The sequence below is a fragment of the Pinus tabuliformis genome, chromosome 2_1, assembly GCF_031772625.1.
Source record: "Pinus tabuliformis cultivar Carrire ecotype Pingquan chromosome 2_1, CPIR1, whole genome shotgun sequence".
Lineage (NCBI taxonomy): Eukaryota > Viridiplantae > Streptophyta > Pinopsida > Pinales > Pinaceae > Pinus > Pinus tabuliformis.
In genome coordinates, this window is record NC_142299.1 from 604,878,548 (window position 1) to 604,902,128 (window position 23,581).

Genomic DNA, 23,581 nt, shown 5'->3' on the forward strand with positions numbered 1-23,581 from the left:
TGGTGGTGTATCTCTCAACTCTGAAGCCTCCTGATTAATGTGGATTCTCATCATGGCCATGGATATAGCCACCGTTGTCTTTTTCGGTGGGATACCATTTTACAAGCACAAGCTTCTTGCAAGCAGCCCCATCACTCAGATTGCTCGCATTGTAATCTGTATTACAAGAAAAAGAAACATCAGCATGCCTCCCAATAACCAGTTGCTTTACAAGAACCACTATATGGAGTCAATTAAATCAGGGCAAACTACGCTATCCCACACAAATAATTTTCAGCAAGTTCCAGATTTTAAAATCATTTTATGGTTAAGACTGTTATTCCAAAAAAATATCAAAAATAAAAGAAGTATTAATAGATTCTGTGTCTTAAATAACTATAAATATAAATCCAAACCTATTTGTCTATACAAAATTAACAATTATATTTTGATATCTACTTTTGGTTGGCAATGTGCTACTTTTTGGACAAAGCAGCAGCTATGGTGCAAGACTCCTCAGAAGGGTATACTAATATACAGGGAAATAAGAATTCAAATCCATAAAAAATCTACGCAATAACTCAAGTAGAATAAACACGTATATTAAGAATGGTGTCAATCTGGTTCTCTTGCTTAATCTTTAAAATGGTTGCACTAAAACAGAGTACATCTTTGTTCATAAAGCAAGGTAACTCCATGGATAGAAACGTCAGTACACATTTCCAGGCCAGGCTTCTCTTGTGGCCCTTTCCAGGCTCTGTGGGCTTGTTCTCGTAATTATATATGATTGTTGCCTTGTACATCTAGCTAAAAGAATAACAGGAAAGGAACTGTTCTTTTGGATTGGTATGTTCTAAGCATGGTGATTGCAATCTTAAGTTGAAAAGAAGAGGATACATGTAGAAATATAAAGCTTATTTGATAGCTCTAGAATTACAATCCCTCTCCGTGGTTATTTATTTAACTCCACCATTACTATCTTTAGAATAGCAAAGGAATTTACTTTAAAAAGATTGTAGGAATAATTCTATGATCAAGTTTTCTGTGAGTGCACAATTTGCTGGGTAGTGTGATCATTTTTATAGTTGAAAAATAAGCCAGTTTTCAAGGATAGTGGGGTAACTATTTAAATGAGTAAATTGGATTATATTAGTGGATTTTTTTAGAGATATTTAATTTCATCAATTTTATGTTTGTATTGTATGGATATAAGAAAAATAAATAATTTAGGTTTGATACAACAAATTGTATATAAGTTTACTTTTGGTGTATAAAGATCTACACTTTTTATGAAATATACATACAGACATTAGTCTCCTAAATCTGCATGTTTCATCTTAGAAGTTGTTATGCATGTTTCATCCTAGAAGCCTTTAGAGTCCACAGAGATATAATGTTTAGTCTCCACAAATCTAGTCTTTAGTCCCCCCAAATTTTCATGTTTCATCTTAGAAGTTGTTTCGCATGTTTCATCCTAGAAGCCTTTAGAGTCCATAGAGATATACATGTTTTATCTTGGAGATTGACAAGAAAAATAAAAGTGAAAAATTCCTTCATTCATTTTAATATTTATTTTTATAATAAAATTAGGAATGTGTTTTTTTTTTTGTTGTGAATATGAGCTTTTTTTTCCCATTATTGAACATTTCACAATTGTGGTAGTTTATAATCAGGATTTCCAAGGAGGTCATTCATCGGAAGTCTCTAATAATTCATGCACCCTTAATTATCACTTTTCTCCACAATCAAGTCCACTTAGCTTACTACCCATTTGCAAAATCTTAGCAAGTATTATGCCATAAGATCACTCATATCAATTCCATTTACAATTTTTTACTAAACTAAATAAAAATTATATTAATTCTTACATATTTGACTATGAATGTACACAATATCCAAATTTATATATATTATAAAATGAATGTTTCAATAAAAAGTATCAAATTTCCACCATTCACTTATTCAATTAGTTTTGAACATAAATGATATCCTAATTCATAAATATTGTAAAATAATAATTTTAGTTTCTTTATAAATTAATACATCTATATTATAGTATATTTGAGAATTCAATTACATTTAATTTTGGATCATATTATAGTTTTATTTTATATTTAATTTTGGATTATATAAATTATGTTGGTGAGTTAAATTTACATTAAATTATGAATTAAATTGTAAATTACAGAATATTTTAAATTATGATATAAAAAGTTTTATTAATTTTTAGATAAGTAATTTTTTTAATTATATATCATTTTTACCCGTGGTAGGCTAAAGGGGTTTTTTTATCTTTAATAAAATCAAGAAACAACCTTTGAATGAGTTCTAGTTAGCCAAGTTAGATTGTGGCTCTTTTCCAAAGATTTAAACTCCTCTCTACAAGACATATCAAGAGTTTATTTGATATTAGGATTGGGTTGTAATAATCAAATTATAGTTCCTCTTCTCTAAATGATGGCAAACTTGTAGGAATTATAAAAGTATCATCGTTCCCTACTTCTTAGCTCTTCAAACCATAGTTAGTATGCTTTCATAAAAACCAAGTGGAATGGGTGACTAGTTCATCCTCTTTGAAGATAGTAAATTTGTAAGGGTTATAAAGACTTCACTTTTTCATATTTTTTAAATTTTCAAGACATAGTTATGAGTATGATTTTCATGAAAACCAAGTGGCAATTCAAGTGGCAAGGAACAAGGGAAGTCAACATTCCATGAACATTACCTTAGTAGTAACTTCACAGACTTATGATTTGATGTTGAAGTAGAGTAATTATTTAAGAAGTGACTTTAGTGCTCCAGCAATTGGCATAACGGTTTTTGAGGGTTATCCTGGAATGCTTGTAGGGGAGGCTCTATGGTTTCTTGCATTGTGGTGAATTGCTCTATTTCAAACCCATTTGAATTAGTACTTTCTTTCCTATGACCTTGAATGCTCAACAAGGTTATGTTTTTGGGATCACAATTCACTTGAGTGGCTCATTTAGTGGCTTGTTGAACCTTGTGGTTTTTTCCTATTGGAATTGCTTGGGTAAATTTTCTCAGTTTCTTCTTTTGAAGACCTTATAAAGCACCTCTATTCACATGGAAAAACATAAATTTAGTGTCCAAATTTATGAGGACAAACTTTGATTTTGAAGGTATTTTACTCAGCTACCATTTGTTTGAAAGGATGTAGGAAAATGTCTACTCATTAAATGCATGAGAATTGGAAGATGGAATTTGTGGTTGTTCTCTAATGATTTCAGAATGGAACACAATTCACATTTTGAGACTACGTCAAGCCACTAATATCCATGGAGTTGTGAGAAGAGAGGAAAGTCTTATTGAAGAGAATAGGAGTTCAATTTTCTATGTGAATGGTAGGATGCACTATCATGAAGAAATTAGAGATACTAAATATGCATTCATCATGGAAAATATGTATGGTTAGAAGAGGCAAACACAATCTTTTCAAGCTAGGTGCACTGCTATTTATCATATGGTTTTGAATCTAGTTAAATTAGTTGTTGAGGAAATTAAAAAAGAAGAAATTGCCCAACAACAACATGATAATTAGTAAATGATGCTTATGGACTAGAACTTTCAGGCCACATGAGAGAATCAAGAGGAAGCCAACAACCAACATGCATTTATCTATTGTTAGTGTTTGAGGTTTTTCCAAATTGTTTTGTTTCAAGTCTTTTAGAGAAATTGGAAACTTTATTTTTTGAAGCAAAATTCTAATTTTTATATTATTTATCCATTGAAAATCCCTTATTATTTTGCATTATAATACAAAATATTCAATCAACTTATTATTTAGTAATTTTTTTTTAATTTTAAATCAATTAGAACAATATTCCAAATTTAATTCTTTCCCTCTCTAAATCAATTAATATATAATTTCAAATTTAAATTTTAAGTTGTGTTCCAAAACTATCTTAATATTTCTAATACACAACATTAACTTAACTTTCAATTTTTTTTTAGAGAATTTGGAAACTCTATTTTTTGAAGTAAAACTCTATTTTTTATATTATTTATCCATTGAAAATCACTTAATATTTTACATTATAATACAAAATATTCAATCAATTCATTATTCAGTAAATTTTAATTTTTAAAATTTTTAAATCAATTAAAATATAATTCCAAATTTAGTTTTTTTCTCCATAAATCAATTAATATATAATTTCAAATTTAGCTTTTAAGTTGTGTTATAATTTCAAATTTAGCTATTAAGTTGTGTTCCAAAATTATCCTAATTGTTCTAATACACAACATTTTTAATTACTTAGATCTTTTTTTATTTTTTAATATTTAATTTTACAATAAACAATGTCAATTAGTTTAAAATTAAATTAAATTATAATATAATAGTTTGTTGCATAGATCTATTCAAACTATATTAAAACATATAACCATAATTTACGTATGTTTTTTTAGTTTATTATATTTAACTTTTTTCAATGACTATAAGTTGCTCTCCTCAAGAATATGGAAAAAAAATAGAAGAACAATGGAGATAGCTACAAAGAAACTAGTCCCTACTTCTTTGAATAATGAGGTGAAATAATTAATGGATGTGTAAATAATCTATGGTGTTTATGCCACAGAAGATGAGTAGAAATGGTTTTATACCATATGTGATCAATGTGTGATTTTTCATGTGCATAAAAGTTTGATAATTAACCAACCATTACTACCTTATATGTTTGAGATACTTTTCTTTGGTGTTGCTAAGTGTCGATCTCAAATATGTATGCAATGGTTATGACTGTGATAATACCTACCTTTGTCCAATTGCATCAAAACTAGTCTTATTACCTTTGGCATGCAAGTTGATTAGAAATGGTTACATATCATAAACAAATAATGTGTGACTTTTCATGTGCATAATAGTGTGAACCAACCATTTTCCATCTTATATGTCATTTGTGGAATTCAATTATCCAAGTTCTATGAAAATCACTTACAAATTCTCTAAAGTTGTTGAATTTGAGCTTTCATAAAGATACATAATACTAGAAGATAGCCAAAATCATCCAACTAGAAACCCTACTTTATTATTTCTAAATAATTGAACTCAATAATTTGTATGCATTACTTTCTAAAGTGAGATCGCTCAATTATTTTTACATGTTATGGAAATGCTAAACTAGCTCGAGTTTTGTTTACACGTTAGCGAAATGTCACAATGAAATAGGAGTTTGGCAACTTAACACACGTATTTCCTCAATTCTCTTTTTGCGAAGTTGGAGACACTAAAGGAGGCAGAAGAACCAAAAGTGTGAAGGTGGTAGAAGCACTAATGATTCACATATTGGGATTCCTCAATATTGTTTTGATTGTGAGGCAAAGCATACTATTTTCATGATGACTAAAGATATTCAATTATTAGTATCAATACTATATTCATGACTATTGAATAGCATGAGATTTGCATCAACCCATAAAGTTTCTACTAAGACTCAAGGTTTCATTCATAGGGTCGATTATTCCTGTAATGAGTTAAAATAGTATTCCTTCTAATTTTTGAAATGGTGAGCCTATGGAGTGTTCATTTCAATTATCTCCTAGCTTGTATGAGAAATATGTTTTCTAGAGAAAATTTAAATGGTAGTTATTAGATAGATATGAACCTAATGAGTTGTACATGTTTCTAGAATGTAAATCTAAAGGGGAATGTCTCAGTGGCCTACAGGATCCAGTGATGGAATATAAGATGTACACTAATGTCATTGACAAGGTACATTCTAACACTAACCTTAACAAACTTGGGGATGAAATCAAGTCATTTATTGTGAAGCTATATGCTAAGGTAAAGGAACCAAGAGCTCAATTTGATTTTGTTTTTTATAGAATTAGAACTAGTTTAAGCTTTTTTATATACATTTTTATATGTGAACATGTTTGGAGAGTTTTCATTTCAATTTTCTTAAAATAAATAAAAAAGGGGAATTTTATTTTATTTGTATTAATATTCATTATATATAATCTTTATAATATTCACACACTACAATAAAATATATTTGACGTACTTAAATATTCACTATTTTAAGGTGAATGCTTCCATTGATAAGAAAGCTCATAGAACTGCTTCAACGAGAGTCAATGAAGTGTCTGTGGGAAAATGAGAAAGTGGGGTGGAGGAATAAAAATAGTGAGGGAAGAAGATAGGAAAATGTGAATGGAAGGGTTGGGTATAAATTAGTCATAATGGTATAAACAATAATTCCATTCTATCAAATTATACATTACTAGGGTTTTCAAATACCACAAAAGTAGGGTTTTTAAATGGCACAAAACTAGGGTATCCAAATTCCACTTCAATATACATCAACAGACATTGCTAACTTGCAATATAAGGTCAATATGGTGAGTTTACTTACAATGTCTAATTATGTACTCAAATTTAAACTCAGTATGTTAGAGTTTCCACATTCCACATTGCTACGATTTTCAAATTCTACAAAGCTGGGGTTTTCATATTGCACAAAACTAGGGTTTTCAAGTTACATAATGAGATTTCCTAAGAATGCACATGTTGGTGTCGTGGTTGGTAGCCTAGGCCTTGCCAAGCCTAAATTCCTAGGAACACATATGCATTCTTAGGAATAAGCACACATTCTTGTGGGAAAGTGTTCATGATAGCCCCATTGCCACTTTTGGGGCCATCATTTTCATGAAAGCTCCATTAGTTGATTCACTTGTTTTGTAAATTATGCATAATCCTTTTGAAAGTCTCATCATAGAATTTCTTGCAACATTCCTTCATGCACTTCATGCTAGGTGTTCGCTCATTAGTCAACATAGTTTATTTCCTTTGCCACACATAACTTATGTGATTCCACAACCGCTTGCCACATGATTTTTCATTTATAAGATATTGCTAGAGTGCTAAGTTAAATTTCATCATGACTATTCCCTAATTCCTAAAGATTGCATCACATTTTGCTTGATTTCTTCCACTTCTTTGAGAAACCCCCACATATTCAATTTATGTATCTATTTATTACCGTGTTATGTTCATCCCATCATTCTAGATTGGTTGTGGTTATGAGTACTGCAATAGGTTATCATAATTCATTTCTTAGAACCCTCATTTATTTATACTTATTTTTCTATCTTCTCATACGTTTATTATCATTAGAGGGGTAAGTTTCTTTCAATTTGGATTTCCTCACATGTACTTTAGGGAATTGCAATACTATTTCTCATTTATAATTTCTCCTAATCTGGATTGGATTATTATATTATTTGTCTTATATATCAATGCTTTAAGAGTGGAAAACTTATAGGAATCAACTTGCAAGTTCATTTTTATTAATAGATCCCAGTTTGAAAAATTGGGGTCCCGAACCTTCCAGATCCATTTTGAGGCATTAAAATCTTTTTTTTTTGGGGTCAAAAAACTCTTACTTGAGTGATACCCTCTGGTGCCCAAAGTTCATATGCAAAATATATGCCTCCTTCAAGTTGATCTATTAGACGAAACACCATGGTACAAATGGATGTCACATAAGCCCTTACTCATGCATATGGGGCTACCATGTGTGGACTATCAAAAAGTGTCTAGAAGGTCCAAAATTTTAACTCTAGTTGAGTTTTGAGGGAGTCAAACCTTACCTCTAGCTAGCTATTGGGTTGTGTGAAATACTAAGCCACTAGGAGAGGTAGGGGTTCCATTAGATGCTATTGTATTTTTTTCCATACTTAAGCTAAGCAACTGAGAGTGGGACGTTAGAGAGAAAAAATAAAAGGGGTTAATATTTTGTACCAACTTTATAAGTCATATGTGTTAGGTAACTCAATAGAGAGCACCTCTTTCTTTGTCTGTATATATTTTTCCATACTTAGAGAGAATAGAGAGCAAAACAACCTCAGATTCTAGCTAGGTTTTCTTCTATAAAGGTTTCCTAGGGAAAATTTTGTGCCTATTTTGGTTGTTATGTTTATTTATTTTCATTCTATATTCCTCACGTTTTAGCTAATTTATTTGTAAGGATACACAAAATAAATAAATAATTTGAGATCTAAAAGGAATTAAATTCAAAGTAACAATTTCAATATTTGATCAGATCTATTGTGATGCACTGTTCCAATAGAATAAACACAACAATTTACTAATCATCTCCACATATTGCCTAAATGGTTGATGTCTTCTTTACATCCACACATCACATTGATCAATTTAGCATATTATGTGATTGTATGTTACTTCATATCTGATGGTCTTTTCTTAATGTCCATAGTTAGGATTTTATCGCCATTCTTCCCATATTTAAGATGCAATGTGCTCAAAGAAGGACAACCCAATAACCATTAATTAGGAGTTATGCTCAACAATAATCTTGAATCCATTTTACATTTGAGCCCATCATTCATGGAATTGCATTTGCAAATTATGTCATGGTCACTAAGTTCTTACTTTAATTGACCTTATCAAAATATCTTAGCATAAGGACAAGTGTAAAAGACAAATATTACATAAATTAATTACTATTTATTGGTTATATTTATATTCCCTTGCCCTTGCAGCGCTAAATAAGGTTTCAAATTCCTTTATCCTTCATTTCTTAATTATATAACTTCATCATATCTAAAATGTAATAAGAAACCTTTATATTCACATAAAGTTACTCATATTCATGAAGTCATATGATTTCATAATTATGATTTTTTTTTGAAAAATTATACACATTTATTAATAACCAAATTATCCTCACCATAACTCACTCCACATATTAAAATTACTATCTATACAAATTTATAAATCACAATAAAAGTAAATGTAAAAATATTTACTAAAAATTTCATATGAAAACATTAACCATTTTTTTTGGGAACTTGTTATAAAATATTTAAATTCATTTCCATCCTTATTTCAAATTATTAAACATGTAATTCTCCATTTTAAAAATTGTAAAAACCATCGCACTAAATTATATTTTAAAACTTTCATAGAAAAATATTACTAATTATTAAAATCACCGCATTAAATTATATCTTAAATATAAAAAAACATTAACAATTAAAAGAAAAAAAAATCCAATAAAAAACATTATTTAACAAATAAATTAAAAAAATATCTAATAAAAATCATTATTAATCATCGAGAAATTAAATACAAATAAAAATAAAACAAATCTCATAAAAAAACATTATTATTAATTATTAAAAACATATTGATAGAAAACTCCAGAAATAACTTGCTTCAGAATGCATATCCATGCACCGGACCCACGGAACCATTGTAGCCGGCTAATTCCACGCCTCGAGCTCCAGGGCGAGGAGAAAGGACAGATATTAAATGGAATAAAGATAGTTTTTCAGTTGTAAAAAAATTTGGCAATAAATAATTGCTGTAATAACGCTAACGTCGCTAACGGCCGTCTATATAAAGGAGACAGAGGCAATGGGCCCGAGCAGCCATGTCAGCAGTTTCAGCGAATCTGCAATCGGGATAAGGGTGGCTCGGGGCCCTCTGGCTTTTGGGTTCGGTAAATGCTCGTGCTTGCGCGGGTGGTTCTCAGGGTGGAAAGGGTTTGTATCAGGTGTTTATTGGAATCGACGGGTGGATCGGTGGATCGGGTTAGTTGAGCGAAGCATAAAAGAGGGAAGTCTGAAGGTTCAGTGAGCAGTAAAAGTCGAGAAAAAGAGGCAGTCAAGGTCTTTAATCAATAGGTAACAAGTCGAGAAAAAGAGGCAGTCAAGGTCTTTAATCAATAGGTAACTTGATTAAAGAATAGGTAACTAGCAATTGTCCGAAAATGTGTAAAGAGAGGTTTCCAAGTTTATTAAATTGGAAAAATTTATCTTGATTTTTATAATTAAGTAAATAATAATTAATATATTATTTTATTTTTAAGTATATTTATTATTTTTATTTTTTAATATATATATTATTGAGCAAAATTCAATTAGGCATGTATGTCACATGTTTTCATTTATTGAATTTCAGTATGTTTTCATTCAGTGAATTCCAGTATTGTTATTTAAATAGTTGTAAAGTTTCATAGAAATTTAACATTAGCTTTCACTTGTAAGTATTTTGCATATTTTTTTTTGAAGTGTCATTGGTTTAGACATCTGCAATGATTTTGGAGTGCCTGTAAAATTACATGAAATAGAAATATGCAGAAGAGGCATGAATTATAATACATAGACATAAGAGACATTACAAGTATGTGAAAACATATTTTGGAGAGAAGTGTAGAAGAGCAAAATGTTCTCTTAAGATGCAAGGAATATTCAAAGCATGGTAGACCAGTTAAAATTCACTAGAAAGGTTGTGGACTTGTCCAAAGTAGCTTTGTATTGGTTTTGTGGAAACCTTAAGAAAGTGAGCAATGATCCAAGGGTTCTTCTCCCTTAATGGCAGCCATGTTTGTTATGAAATGCACTTTATTAACTAGAAAGGTTGTATACCTGTCCAAAATAGCTTTGTTTTGGTTTTGTGGAAACCTTAAGAAAGTGGGTAATGATCCAAGGGTTCTTTTCCCTTAATGACAGCCATGAACTCAAAGTGAAATGCACTTTTATGTTTTTGGAGCAGAAAAATGTATTTTGTTTTCCTGTACTTTTATTAGTTTCAGTGTTATGCCTAGAAAGTCTGCATGCTATGTTGAAATACACTCTATCTTCAGATAGTTTTTAAAATCAAATGTTGAACAAAAAAATTATACAGGAAATATCCGAATGGGAATCTTTGGATCCATTATATTTGTATTTATGAACAATACAAAAAAATATCCTTATGTTGTTTCACATGTAAGCATCCTAGTAAATTTAATTTTTACTGTTTTAGATAGACAATTTCTTATAATGTTTTGACCATGCATTTAATAATTCTTTGGTTTTCTCTAGATCTACTGCTTTTCTTTGAACGTCTTGAATCTTTGTCATTCTGCATTTACATGGACTACTAGATTCATTTAAATTTGTAAAATAGGAAGGAGAGTGTGCGGTAACCCTTGGCCGCCTCTTCCAGTTATTGCAATTCGTACCCTTATAGATAGAAGGTTTCATACAAATTTCCAGCCTGTATGTGTGGATTCCTTGTTTTGTGTATATCAACTGGTTTTCATTGAGTATATCTTGATTTTTAATTTTTTGCATTCACATGGTATTCAACTCTTTCATTGTCATCACTCCTGGCTACTGGATTAATTTGAGCTTGTCATTGTCATCACTCCTGGCTACTGGATTAATTTGAGCTGGTAAAGTGGGAAGGAGAGTGAGAAACTGAGAATGATGGCAAAGCAGAGATCTGGAATGGGTGGAATGTTTCTTAGTCATCCTTAGCGTTAAAGTTAGGTGTATTGTACTTTGTAATTTGGGCACCATAAGATATTGTGGTGTTTTAGTTACTTGAAAGAATAAAGAATTTTTATTTCTATTAGTAACTTAGTTGTTACTTTCAGAATGTTTAATATTTTACTCACGTGTTTGAAAATATTCATCTTGTCAATTAGGCTGGTCATATTCACCCACATTAGATTTTTCTGCTATTGTGTTTGTCCTTATACTTTTATGATAATTTCAAGCATAATCGAGTAGATTGTAATATGTATTATTAGATTCCCTATTGTAAAGAAGCCATTGCTTTACTGTGCAAATCAATTGCACCAGCCAAAAATTCTCCATGTGGTTAATGTGAGCGGAGGTGATTTTGATGGTTCATCCCTTGAATGCAGCGGAAAGGTCATTTGTAATGGTTTTCTTTGATATTAAAGGAATCAACTTGAAAAGAAAAAGGAAGTGAAGGACTAGAATATGTCGGCCCCTCAACAACAGCAATTACTAGTCACAGATTCAGATCATAAACTTCCCGCCACCTGTTGCAGCTTCACTTACTGGGCATAACTTATCTGCACAAACTATTCTTTGTGGGCTGAAATTACTAGCTTGTTAGAGTTACACCAATCACCTAGCACTGCAAGATGTGCTGATTCATATCCTATGATAGCACCTACAGATAGATTATAGTCAGTTGTCTAAGGGGCCACACCAATCACCTAGCACTGCAAGATGTGCTGATTCATATCCTATGATAGCACCTACATATAGATTATAGTCAGTTGTCAATGCCAAATCCTTGTATCCAATTAATGACTGTGGATTCTCTTGGCTCTCAACTCTTTGATACTCAGTTTTAGATCTAACAAAGTGATTTTATTAATTACTTCTAGTAAAAGCCTTTAAGGATTTATAATGCCTACTAATGCTTTGGACGTCTATTTTGTTTGCATTATTGGTTTCAATCCTGTCAGTACGGCTGACAGACTGGGCTGGGTTAAATAGGACAGTTGAAATGCAGGGCTGCGTTAAACGCCGATCTCTTTCACACAAATTTACAAAAGCACTGCTCAGTGATAACATTTACAATAGAATGTTATTGTCATGCATTTCCATATTTGCCATTGTCAAAACTAAAGCAAAGCAAGAAGGTACGACAAATGATGGTCTAGCACGGTTCTCCTTTTCCAGGAATGGGATTTTTCTTTTTTGTTGTTTGACAAATTGGGAGAACAATACCACAACTAATCCACTTGTCATCCGTATTCTAACACAACTATCTTGTATTTGCGAGAAAACTTCACAGTAGACCTTTGCTGAGTTAGAGAATTTGCTTAGTCGTTTGTTCCATACTTTTAAGATTCCAATGGATTTAGAAGCCTTTCTTGAACATCTCCTGTAAAGTAGGACACTAAGTTTGGAGTAACACAATAATAACTTATAATTGAATTCTAAATCATGAAAATACATTCACATGAAACTGAGGCTCATTCACCATGTAAAACAAAGGTTTTACAGTGATTTACCCTTAATAACACACAGTAAAAACACAATAACTATTGTTTTCACGTACCCACCAAAATTTGTTCCGCCATTTTTTGCTCAGAAACTCTGGCTCTATTTCTATCTTGCTTGCAAAATGACTTTTAGGTACATATTTATCTCAACACACAATTTGACATTAATACATTTTTCCTCAGAGACTCTCTCGTTGTGTTTCTATCTTGCTTGCAAAATGACTTTTACATACATATTTATCTCAACACACAATTTGACGTTAATACATGACATCAAAATAATTAATAGGTTGTTGTTGTTGAGTGTGGAAATCGTGTAGGTATCTATGGAGTATGGTCAATAATGGATGAAGAATGCTTGTCCATATCTATTTACCAAAATACATTAAATGCCTTAAATTCTTTGTTGTATTGTGGAATGGTTCGTGTAGTACTCTGTTCTGGCTTCAGTCCTTCCATCTTCTATTCTAGCTTTAGTTCTTCCATCTTCAAACAGAGATGCAACCTGCAAAAATACTTCTGACAAGTATAGTTGTTTTCAGGGTGTTTAACACGGTGGTTGGGATTAATATTTCCAACGCTCCCCCTTAATCGTAATTGCCGCCATTGAAAATTCCCAAACAGTTTTTGAAATAAACAAAAATTTCACGTGCCAATGGCTTTATGAAGATATCAAAAAATTGTTCATGTGACCTGCAGTGCTGCAACACAATTTCATCATTGTTAATCAACTCTCTAATAAAATGATATTGAGCATCAATATACTTGATCCTCTTGTGAAAGACAAAATTTTTTGACAATGCAATTGCCGAGATGTTGTCGCAGAAAATAGTTGTTGCTCTCTCTTGGTCATGACGAAGATCCCTCAACATCATTCTCATCCAAACTGCGTGACATGCTACTACTGTTGTTGTGACATATTCAGCTTCTGTTGTTGACAGTGACACTATTGGCTGCTTCTTGGAGGTCCATGAAATGGCTCTGGAATCCAATTGAAAAACATATCCTGATGTGCTCTTTTTGTCATCGACACTTCTAGCCCAATCACTGTTAGTGTAACCAACCAGCCTAAAATTACTTGTTGTTGTGTACAAAATGCCATACTATTTTGTCCTATTGACATACCTCAAAATCCTTTTCGTTGCTTGCCAATGTCTCCTTGGGTGTCTCCATAAACCTCGACACCAAACTTATTGTATACATTATATCCGGCCTAATGGCGGTCAAATACATCAAGCTGTCTATCATGATTTTGTATAATGTTGGATGGACATTGTTGCTGCAATCTTATTTGCTCAACTTCAACCCCATGGCAGTTGGACTTGGTGCAGGCTTGCTATTCTACATTTTAAACCTCTCCAAAATGTCTGCCACATACTTTGCTTGAGGGTTAAAAATGCCATTTTTTGTTTGCTTCACTTCTATGTCCAAAAAATATCTTAACAATCCCAATTCAGTCATTTCAAATTCACTCTTCATGACTTGTTTGAATTCAGCGATGAGGAAATCATCACTACCTGTAAAAATCAAATCATCTACATATAAGACGGTAATGAGAATCTTACCTTCGCTCTCTTTGATGTAGAGAGTGGGCTCACCGTCACATTTTTCGAAACCATTGTCCAACAAGTAGGCATCTATCCTGCTGTACCATGCACGTGGTGCTTGCTTCAACACATAAAGAGCTTTCCTCAACACTTTGTCTTCTTGGCCTTCTACCTCATAACTAGGCGGTTGTGCAACATACAATTCTTCTTTCAACAACCCATTTAAGAACATTGATTTTAAGTCCATTTGATACACTCTCCATTTATGCTGTGTGGCAATCACCACAACTATGTGCATTGTCTCCATCCTTGCGACTGGCACGACCGTCTCCGCGTAATCTCTTCCATGCTGCTGCTTGTATCCTTTGACAACTAGCCTCGCTTTGTGCCTTTCAATTTTTCTTTCAATGTTGTTTTTGGTCTTATAGACCCATTTTACTCCAATGACATGTTTTCCTTTCGGAAGGTTCACTAACTCCCATGTGTCATTCCTTTCTATTGCTTCTATTTCTTCCTCCATTGCCACAACCCAATTTTCTTCTTTGACTTCATCCTCAAAATGGATTGGGTCATCTACATGACAAAACAAGGCAAATAAGGAATTCAAAACAACACTACTATCAACTTCATCTTGCTCATAAATTTCATTTAAATTTCTAAATTTTGGTCTTTTTGTGCTTACTGAAGATGGGCTTGACATGTCACTTGGTGTTGCGCTTTGCAGCGTGCTTGGAGAAGCACTTGCTTGGTTGCGCGAAACTGTCCTATTATTTGTTGATGGTGTTTCTTGCTGCCTACTTTGTTGCACTTGAATAGGTGTAGAGGGAGTCATTGTTGAGGAATTAATTGTTGCTGTTAATTCCTCTTTGTCCTCATGTGGTATGCATGCTTTGACATTGATTGTATTTTCTAAACTTCCATCCCATGCTTCCTCCTCTATGAACTGCACATCTATGTTGATTATGACCTTTTTGGTTAATGAATTGTAGAGTTTGTATGCCTTGGATTCATCACTGTATCCAACAAATATACATTTCTCCCCCTTGCTGTCCAACTTCTTCCTCAACTCATCCGGGACATGTGCATACGCCACACATCCAAAAACTCTCATGTGAGTGACACTATGCTTTCTTCCACTCCATGCCTCTTCAAGAACTATGTTCTGGATGCTTTTGGTTGGACATCTATTCAAGATATATGCTGCACAAGTGACAACTTCAACCCAATAATCATTTGGCAAATGCTTTGCCTTCAACATACTCCTTGCCATTTCCATAATGGTCCTATTCTTTCTTTCTGCCACACCATTTTTCTGAGGTGTATACCTTGTTGTAAATTGCTTATGAATTCCATGCTCCCTAAAAAAACGAAGGAAATCATTTGACATGTATTCTCCACCTCTGTCAGTTCTAAGGACTTTGATGTAGTGTTCACTTTGCTTCTCAACAAGAGCTTTGTATTGGAGAAAGCGCTCAAACACTTCACTTTTCTATTTTAGGAGATAGACCCATGTATTCCTTGTGTAGTTATCTATGAAGGTCAATATGTAGTGGCTGCCAACAATTGATGGTGTCTGCATTGGTCCAGATAAATCTGAGTGGACAATCTCCAAAGGTGCCTTTGCCCTTACTGACTTTCCTGCTGAAAATGTCTCTCTATGTTGCTTGCCCAAGATACATCCCTCACATAGGTTGTCTGGTTTTTCTATGAGCGATAGTCCCTTCACCATGTCTTTCCTATGCAACAAATTCAAATCCCCAAAGTTGAAATGTCCAAATCTCAAATGCCATAACCAGTTTTCATCTTTGACCTCTGCTTGAAAGGTTATTTGTGTGACAACTGCATCTTTTCTTTCATCTTCTTGTGAGTTCATTGATAGTTGTTCTTGTGCACCCTCTTCCTTCAAATATGTTTTTAATTTTAAGGGAGACATTCTATTATTTGTCATATGAACCTTTGCAATCAGCTGTCTACTTGGAGGCCTAACCAAAATTGTGCATACATCATTCTTGAAAAAGACATTGTAGCCCTTTTTCATGAGCTATCCAATGCTTATGAGGTTATGCTTCAGACCGGGGACAAAGTAAACATATGAGATGTACTTCTTCTCCCCCTTCTTTGGTAGGATATTAGCTCTTCTTTTTCCCATGGCATAGACTTTGCTATCAGTCCCTAATGTCACTTTAGATTTCACACTTTCATCTAGATTGGAAAACATTTCTATGTTTCCTAACATGTGGTTGCTACATCGTGAATCTAGATACCATATATCACTGTATTTTTCTTGTGCTACATTACAAGCTAAAAACATGCTATCATGGTTCTGATTTTCTTTTGTGAAATTTACACTTGGTTTGTTATCAATGTCATATTGCTTCTTTCTACACTCAATTGCATAATGACCATACTTCTTACAATAATGACATTGAACTTGAGATTTATCATACCTTTTACCTTGTTCTTGATTTTGGCTTGGGCCTTGACTTGGATTTTGATTGTTGCCTCTTGCACTTGAGCTTGAAGAGTTGCTTCTTCCAACTTTGTGTGGGCTTCTTCCTCTTCCTCTAGCATATGATCTTCCTCTAGCATATGATCTTCCTCTGCCTCGACCTTGACCAAATGATACTTGTGTCTTGAAGGCATGATATAATGAGGAGATTGTTGCTCTATTCAATCTATGTTCATGAGAAATTAGTGATGCATTAAGCTCATCCATTGAGAACTGTGAAAGATCTTTTGTCTCTTCTATGGCCACAACAACGGCATCAAACCTTGCTAGAAAACTTCTCAAAATTTTCTCAACTATTATTCTTTCCTCAAGTGTCTCACCATGAGACTTAATTTGAGTATCTAGCCCACTTACATGTGTAAAAGACGAGTCTACATTCTCAGACTCTTTCATACAAAGTGTTTCAAAGTATCTTCTCAACATTTGTAGCTTTTCTATCTTGACTTTTGCCATGCCTTGGTAGGCTGTCTATAGGGTGTCCCATGCTTTCTTGGACTTCGTTGCTGCTACAACCCTTGGGAAAATACTTTCATGAACTGCTTGGAAAATATAGAATAGGGCTTTTGAATCCTTCTTCGTGGTATCCCTTAACAAATCTCTTTCTGCTTGAGATAAGGCATTGTATTCTGTTGCATCTACTAGTCCTTGAAAACCATTCTCCACCAAATCCCAAATGCCTTGAGAAGAAAACAAGGCCTTCATTGTAATAGCCCAATAATCATAATTTTTGCCATTAAATCGAGGTATTTGAGGATTAGTCAAGCTTGTGCTTGATGTTGCCATTTCTGAGCGTAAAAAAATCTTTATACCTACTAGTAAATATGCTAAAAACAATCTGCCCTCAAAACAATTTTAATTGCTAGTAAAAACACTTGTTTTACACTAACAAAGTTTAACCCGCTCTGATACCATGTTATAAAAATTGAACAAAATCTACGCAGAGATGCAGATTAAAATTATTTCACCCAACTCAATTTCGCGGAGTCGCGGAGCTAGATTTAGCGCAACATTAAAATTATTTCGCCCAACTCAATTTCGCGGAGTCGCGGAGCTAGATTTAGCGCAACTAGTTTTGGTGCAGCAACACAGAGACTTAAAAACACGGTATTCACTCACGGAAAAAATATAGAACAGAGTAAGTTTGGAGCAACACAATAATAACTTAGGATTGGATTCTAAATCGTGAAAATAAAGACATTCACAAAGTAAAACAAAGGTTTTACAGTGATATACACTTCACCCGGAATAACACATAGTAAAACACAGTAACTGTTGTTTTCACACGCCCACCAAAATTTGCCCCACCATTTTCTCTTTAGAGACTTTCACTTTGTTTCTATCTTTCTTGAAAAATGACTTTTACATACATATTTATCTCAACACACAATTTGACATTAATAAATGACAACAAAATAATTAATACATTGTTGTTGTAGAGTGTGGAAATTGCGCAGATGTTTATGGAGTATGGGCAATAATCGCCGAAGAATGCTTGCCCATATCTATTTACCAAAATACATTAAATGCCTTAAATTATTTGCTGTGTTGCTGAATGGTTTGCGCGGTACCCTGTGCTGGCTTGATTCCTTCCATCTTCAAATAAAGACGCAACCTGCAAAAATACTTCTGACAAGTATGGCTGTTGTCAGAGTGTTTAATGTGATGGTTGGGATTAATATTTCCAATAGTGCAGTGGGTTAATTCGCCATCCCATGCCTGCTAAGAGGAGATAGAATTTTATATTCAAAAGAAATTCCAAGATACACACTGGGTATATTCAACTTTAAACCATGCTCACACAACTCAGTGAAGGGGGAGGAGGCTGAGCAAGAAACTTATACATCCCAGAGTGAATTAGCAATATGTAGTGAATTTAGTAATAGGTTAAACTTATACTCCCCAGATTGAATTTAGCAATATGTTAAACTTATACATTCCACAACAAACTTCGCAATATGTTGATTAGGAAAGGCCATGACCACTGTGAACTCTTCATTGGCATAAGCTTCATGGCATGTAAGAGTTTTCACACCATGTAAACCTAACTCCCAGGCATTGCAGAGCTGAGTAAATGTTATTTTATAATGGAAATATGTTGATAGTAGATGTCTAGATATTCTAGTCTAGTTATGTCATTTGTCAATTTAAATCGAGATTACTGCTAGCAGACTTACATAAGCTGAAGTTTTTTTTTTCTAAATTAAAGGATGAGATGTTTGCTTTTAGTTCATGGAGAAGTTTGTGTTGTAAGAGTTGGAGTAAATCCCAAAAATGCTGCCAAAGAGCTTTGTAACTATAGCCTGCAATTATTGTAGTGACCCAAAAGCATAATATAATGGACAAAAGCTAAGTGGAACAAATATGGAGTGCTATTTTCTAATGTCTGTTTGGAGCTCCATCACACGGAAATATTATTATTTTTAATGTGCAATCACAGATTTGGGTACCTCTCACATGATGCTTTCTAAGGGAGAATGGAATATTCTAAGACCCAACATTCCAAAAAATCAAAACGGAGCTCTGGACACAACTTGCCATTTGATGATGACATGCTTGTGTCTGAAATTCTTCTTTGATTTTTGTTGAAATTAAATAAAACACCATCCATATCAAATTTCAGTTATTCACATTTATTTGTTATATTTTTTTTTGAAACAGAGGCAATTTTCATTTGACAGGCTAGAATGACCTTCTACCATTTTTTGGGGTATTAAGATTTTCTTTTAACTTTCGTCTACTCTTGTACAAAACTGTTATGCAAATCATGGATGTCATAATCCATGCCCGCCTTGTGGGCCTCCCGTGCCAGTGACGTGGGACTCAATCTGATCATTAGAACACAAAATTCCTTTTCGTCAAGGACCCATCAACATTTGAGTCACCTTCCCTGATCATCGCTTGGAACTCCTTGTTCTTCATGCAATCCATTCCTAGGAGCGTGGCATTTCTCTTGAGACTGTAATGTGATGTCATGTAATCCATTCCCAAGAGCGTGGCTTTTCACTTGAGACTATGGAATGTGATGAGGCCTTTCTCTAGTTCTCCAAGGAGACAAAAGCCATTAGAGAGCTCCTTCATAAGCCCTTCCTCCCTAATTACCCAGCCATGGGTGTCACACCCCTACACCTGTGGTAGTCTTCCAACCGCTTATAGCGAGGTGCGGCACCGCCGAACGCTTTCTTTTCACCAATACTAACATTCATGGACTACGCCTAATTCACTTGTCCTTACTTAGTTTGTGTTTCGCAACCAAGTAAAATTACATTTATCCTTTATACCAATGAACACCCATACTCATTCATTATCCACAACAATTATAAAAGACAATAACAATTGCATAGTATAAAGGGGAGGGGCAGCTCCCGAACAAGTCTGCCCGACAATATATATTATTCAATATTTCTTCATAATAATACAATCATCACAAGTAATGCTTGGCAAGCTCCAAGCCAATACTTAGCTTCTTTTACAATATAGGCAAATCAGCGTTTTACAATAACCATGTGCACGCCTTGCACGAAGGGAGGGTGCTCACCCGAGCTACCAAGACCCCCTTGTCAATCCCGGCACAATTCTGCACATAAGACAACCCTGGGCACACCTTGCCCAACCCACAACCGGCTCCAAGTAATACCCGAAACTGCGCCCTCAAGACATGCGCATGAGCTATGCGCATTCTCTCCAAATCTGCGCACTTTTCCTTGACTCCTTGAGCTATGCAAAGTTGTCTTCTTCGTTCTGCCTTCAAATGAATCCCAACGCATGCCAATATATATGCGTTCTAGCATGTCTTCACTGTGGGTGGTGGCACTCCAGCCGACCCCCAAAACAATGATATAACACCCCTGTGTGTGCCTAAACATGTGTCGGCTTGGCCACACATCCCTCCCACGCTTGCAGGGTATAAATCCTCCATCGTCCCATCGCATTTCCTAAGTGTCGTAAACTTTCCAACGTTTCGTCGCAAGCAGCTCTCTAAAACGTCGCATTTCTGTTCAGCGCGCGCCCGCCCGTGCGCCCGCCCTTGCGCCCACTCGCGTGCCCGTCGTCCGCCCGTGCGCCCATCGTGCATGCCGACTCGCCCGACACCCAACCGTGGTCGTGCCCGGAGGCCTTACAATGGGGGTCAAAAAGTCCTCAAACTGAAAGTCCACATTGGGTTTTCCCACCATTTCACCTGTCACTTGGGAATTCAAACCTGTATCCACAAAGTTATATTTGCCGAAGGTGCCGAGGGGAGTCAATAAGCACCAAAATCAATACAAAACCTTATATGCTCCCAATTGCATAGACTAAAGCAAAGAGAGTCAAATTTGAAACAAGTAGATTTGCTGACTGTATTCCTACTATGCCTGCTAAATATGTTAAAAATAAATATACATAGCTTCCATGCACACCAAAGTATGACATTTGAAAAATGTAAAGAAGCATCGATCTCAAGGTGAGAAAAATCTTAAATGAAGTCAAAACATTTAGTATACAACACATATTACATAAAGGAGAATCGTCAAAGGAAGGAAAAAAAAATAAGACAAATGATCTGATTGAATTGAGACAAGGGATTGTATTTCAGTGGACCTGGAAGCAACTCAACATAGCCTAAGAGTAACTTGGACTTAGGAGAAACTCAGGACAAACTTGGCTAGTAAAAAATCTATACTTAAATAGGCAAACACTGTTAAAACCTACCAAGAAGGTGAAATTCGATCAACCTCAATGAGTTAATAAGTCAAGGTCAATCAAACTCATACATTTTGACCAGATTTGACCAAGTTTGGCCCAAACCCACACTTGTTTGAGAGTTGGGTCGATTATACTGCCTGAATCTACTCAATCTTGTTTCTATGATGTGTAAAAATTGACCTATCTTCTTGTAATCAATACTTTGACTAAAACAACTAATATGCAACAACTTATAGCACAGAATGAAAATATGGAGAATTTTCAAATATCCAAAAGCAATTGGGCTCTTGTACCAGACAAGGTTACACTATGAATTATACAAATATTGAACTTTACAAGTCCTAATCTCCATCGTAAGAACATAATTCACTGACAAAAAAGTCTCAATGTGATATCTATGCTTTAAAAGATATAAAAAAATAAAAATAAAAAAACCAGGTCAAAAGCCATAGTAAATAAAAACTTTTGTATAAGACATTCCTAAACACCCTGTTGGCTTCAGTGATTTGACAGTCATAACTTCTATTTACTGAAGCATCTCTGCGATCATAATGAGCTATAATTGTGAGAAATTTTGCAGTATGGTCTATCTTATACAGCTAAAAATAGCTATAAAACACTGTTCTGCAACATTTACTGTTTTGGCATAAATGAGTAGCTAGAACATACCTGGAGGGACATATCCAACTGAACCAGCGATTACAAAAATACTCCCTGTGCTCTTGGAAGGATCAACAATCTTGCAAAGCTCAATATAACCTATTTGTGGCTCTGCTAAAGACTTCAGGAGAATGTTTTTGGCAGTGAGATCAAGATGGAAGATTGTTTGCTGACACCCATGTAGGAAAGCCAAACATTGCGCTACACCTATGGCAATGCTGCAACAAGACGACCAATCCAATACAGAAACATTACTAGTGTGAAGGAATTCTGAGAGGCTGCCTTTATGAACATATTCGTAGCAAAGGTAAGCAGAATCTATGTCTAAAACATGTGCCAAGGGAGTCAGGATGTTGGGATGCCTTAGCTTCCCCTGCTTCTCCAGTTCTGCACCAAGCTTTCGGTAGCTTCCAGATTTGAAAATTTTGTCACTCCAATTGAGCTTCTTCACTGAAAAACTAATGCGAGAAGGCATGACAGCTTTCTAATAGGTACTAAAATTGTTCTTTAGGAAGACATTTGCCGGATCTACAGTGACTTGAACACCCTTTCCAAAGTCAATCCTTAGCCTGTGGATACTATCAGGATGAATAAAATGGCTTTCAATCTTGCAGGCTAGTTGCACTTTTGGCATTTGCTGATCACCACGTCGAAAGTATTTTCTGGCCACAATGAACAATCCGACAACCACATTTGCGAAGACAACACCTACAACAACAACTCCAATGATCAAAATTGTCGAGATTTTTTTCCTTGCAGAAGCGGCAGGAGCAGAACCGAATTTCCCAGTAGTATAGAGACCAGGATTTTCTGTATCAATAATTATCAAACCTTTTGGAGAATTTGGAAATTTTGGAAGGACACGTGTTAATCTATTGTTTGAGATGTTCAACAATGTAAGACTGCCCATAGCTATCAAGGAACTCAGAACTTCTCCAGTCAAATTATTGTTGGAAAGATCCAAAATTTCTAGCGTAATCAAACTCGAAAGAGAACGTGGGTTTTCTCCCTGTAGAGAATTGGAGTTGAGATTGAGTTGAATTTGCAACTTTGTGACGCATCCAATTTCTTGTGGAATTGTTCCACTTGTATTTTTGCCACCCAACTGGGGCTCTAACAAGGACACAACGTCTTGAACATTATTGGAACCGTTCATGTTAGGTTGTTGTTCCGTAGTCCCAAATTTTGCAGCTTCTTAAGCTCAAAAACTTCTGGGGGTATAACCCCTGATAGAAGATTGCCACTCAAATCGATAAATGACAAATTAGATAAATTTGACAGTCTACCTGGAATGATTCCATTAAAATAATTATCCGGCAACTTCAACACTTGCAAATGTTTTAGTGAAGCCAACGGATCGGTTAATGAGTCAGTCAATTTGTTGTGGCTAAGATCAAGTAATT

At 34.4% G+C, this 23,581-nt stretch overlaps 1 pseudogene; it reads right to left on the reverse strand.

The window, feature by feature from the left end:
- Window positions 1-34: 34 nt before the first annotated feature.
- LOC149201933 (putative LRR receptor-like serine/threonine-protein kinase RPK1) lies at window positions 35-23,334 on the reverse strand (annotated as a pseudogene).
- Between the last annotated feature and the right edge of the window lie 247 nt (window positions 23,335-23,581).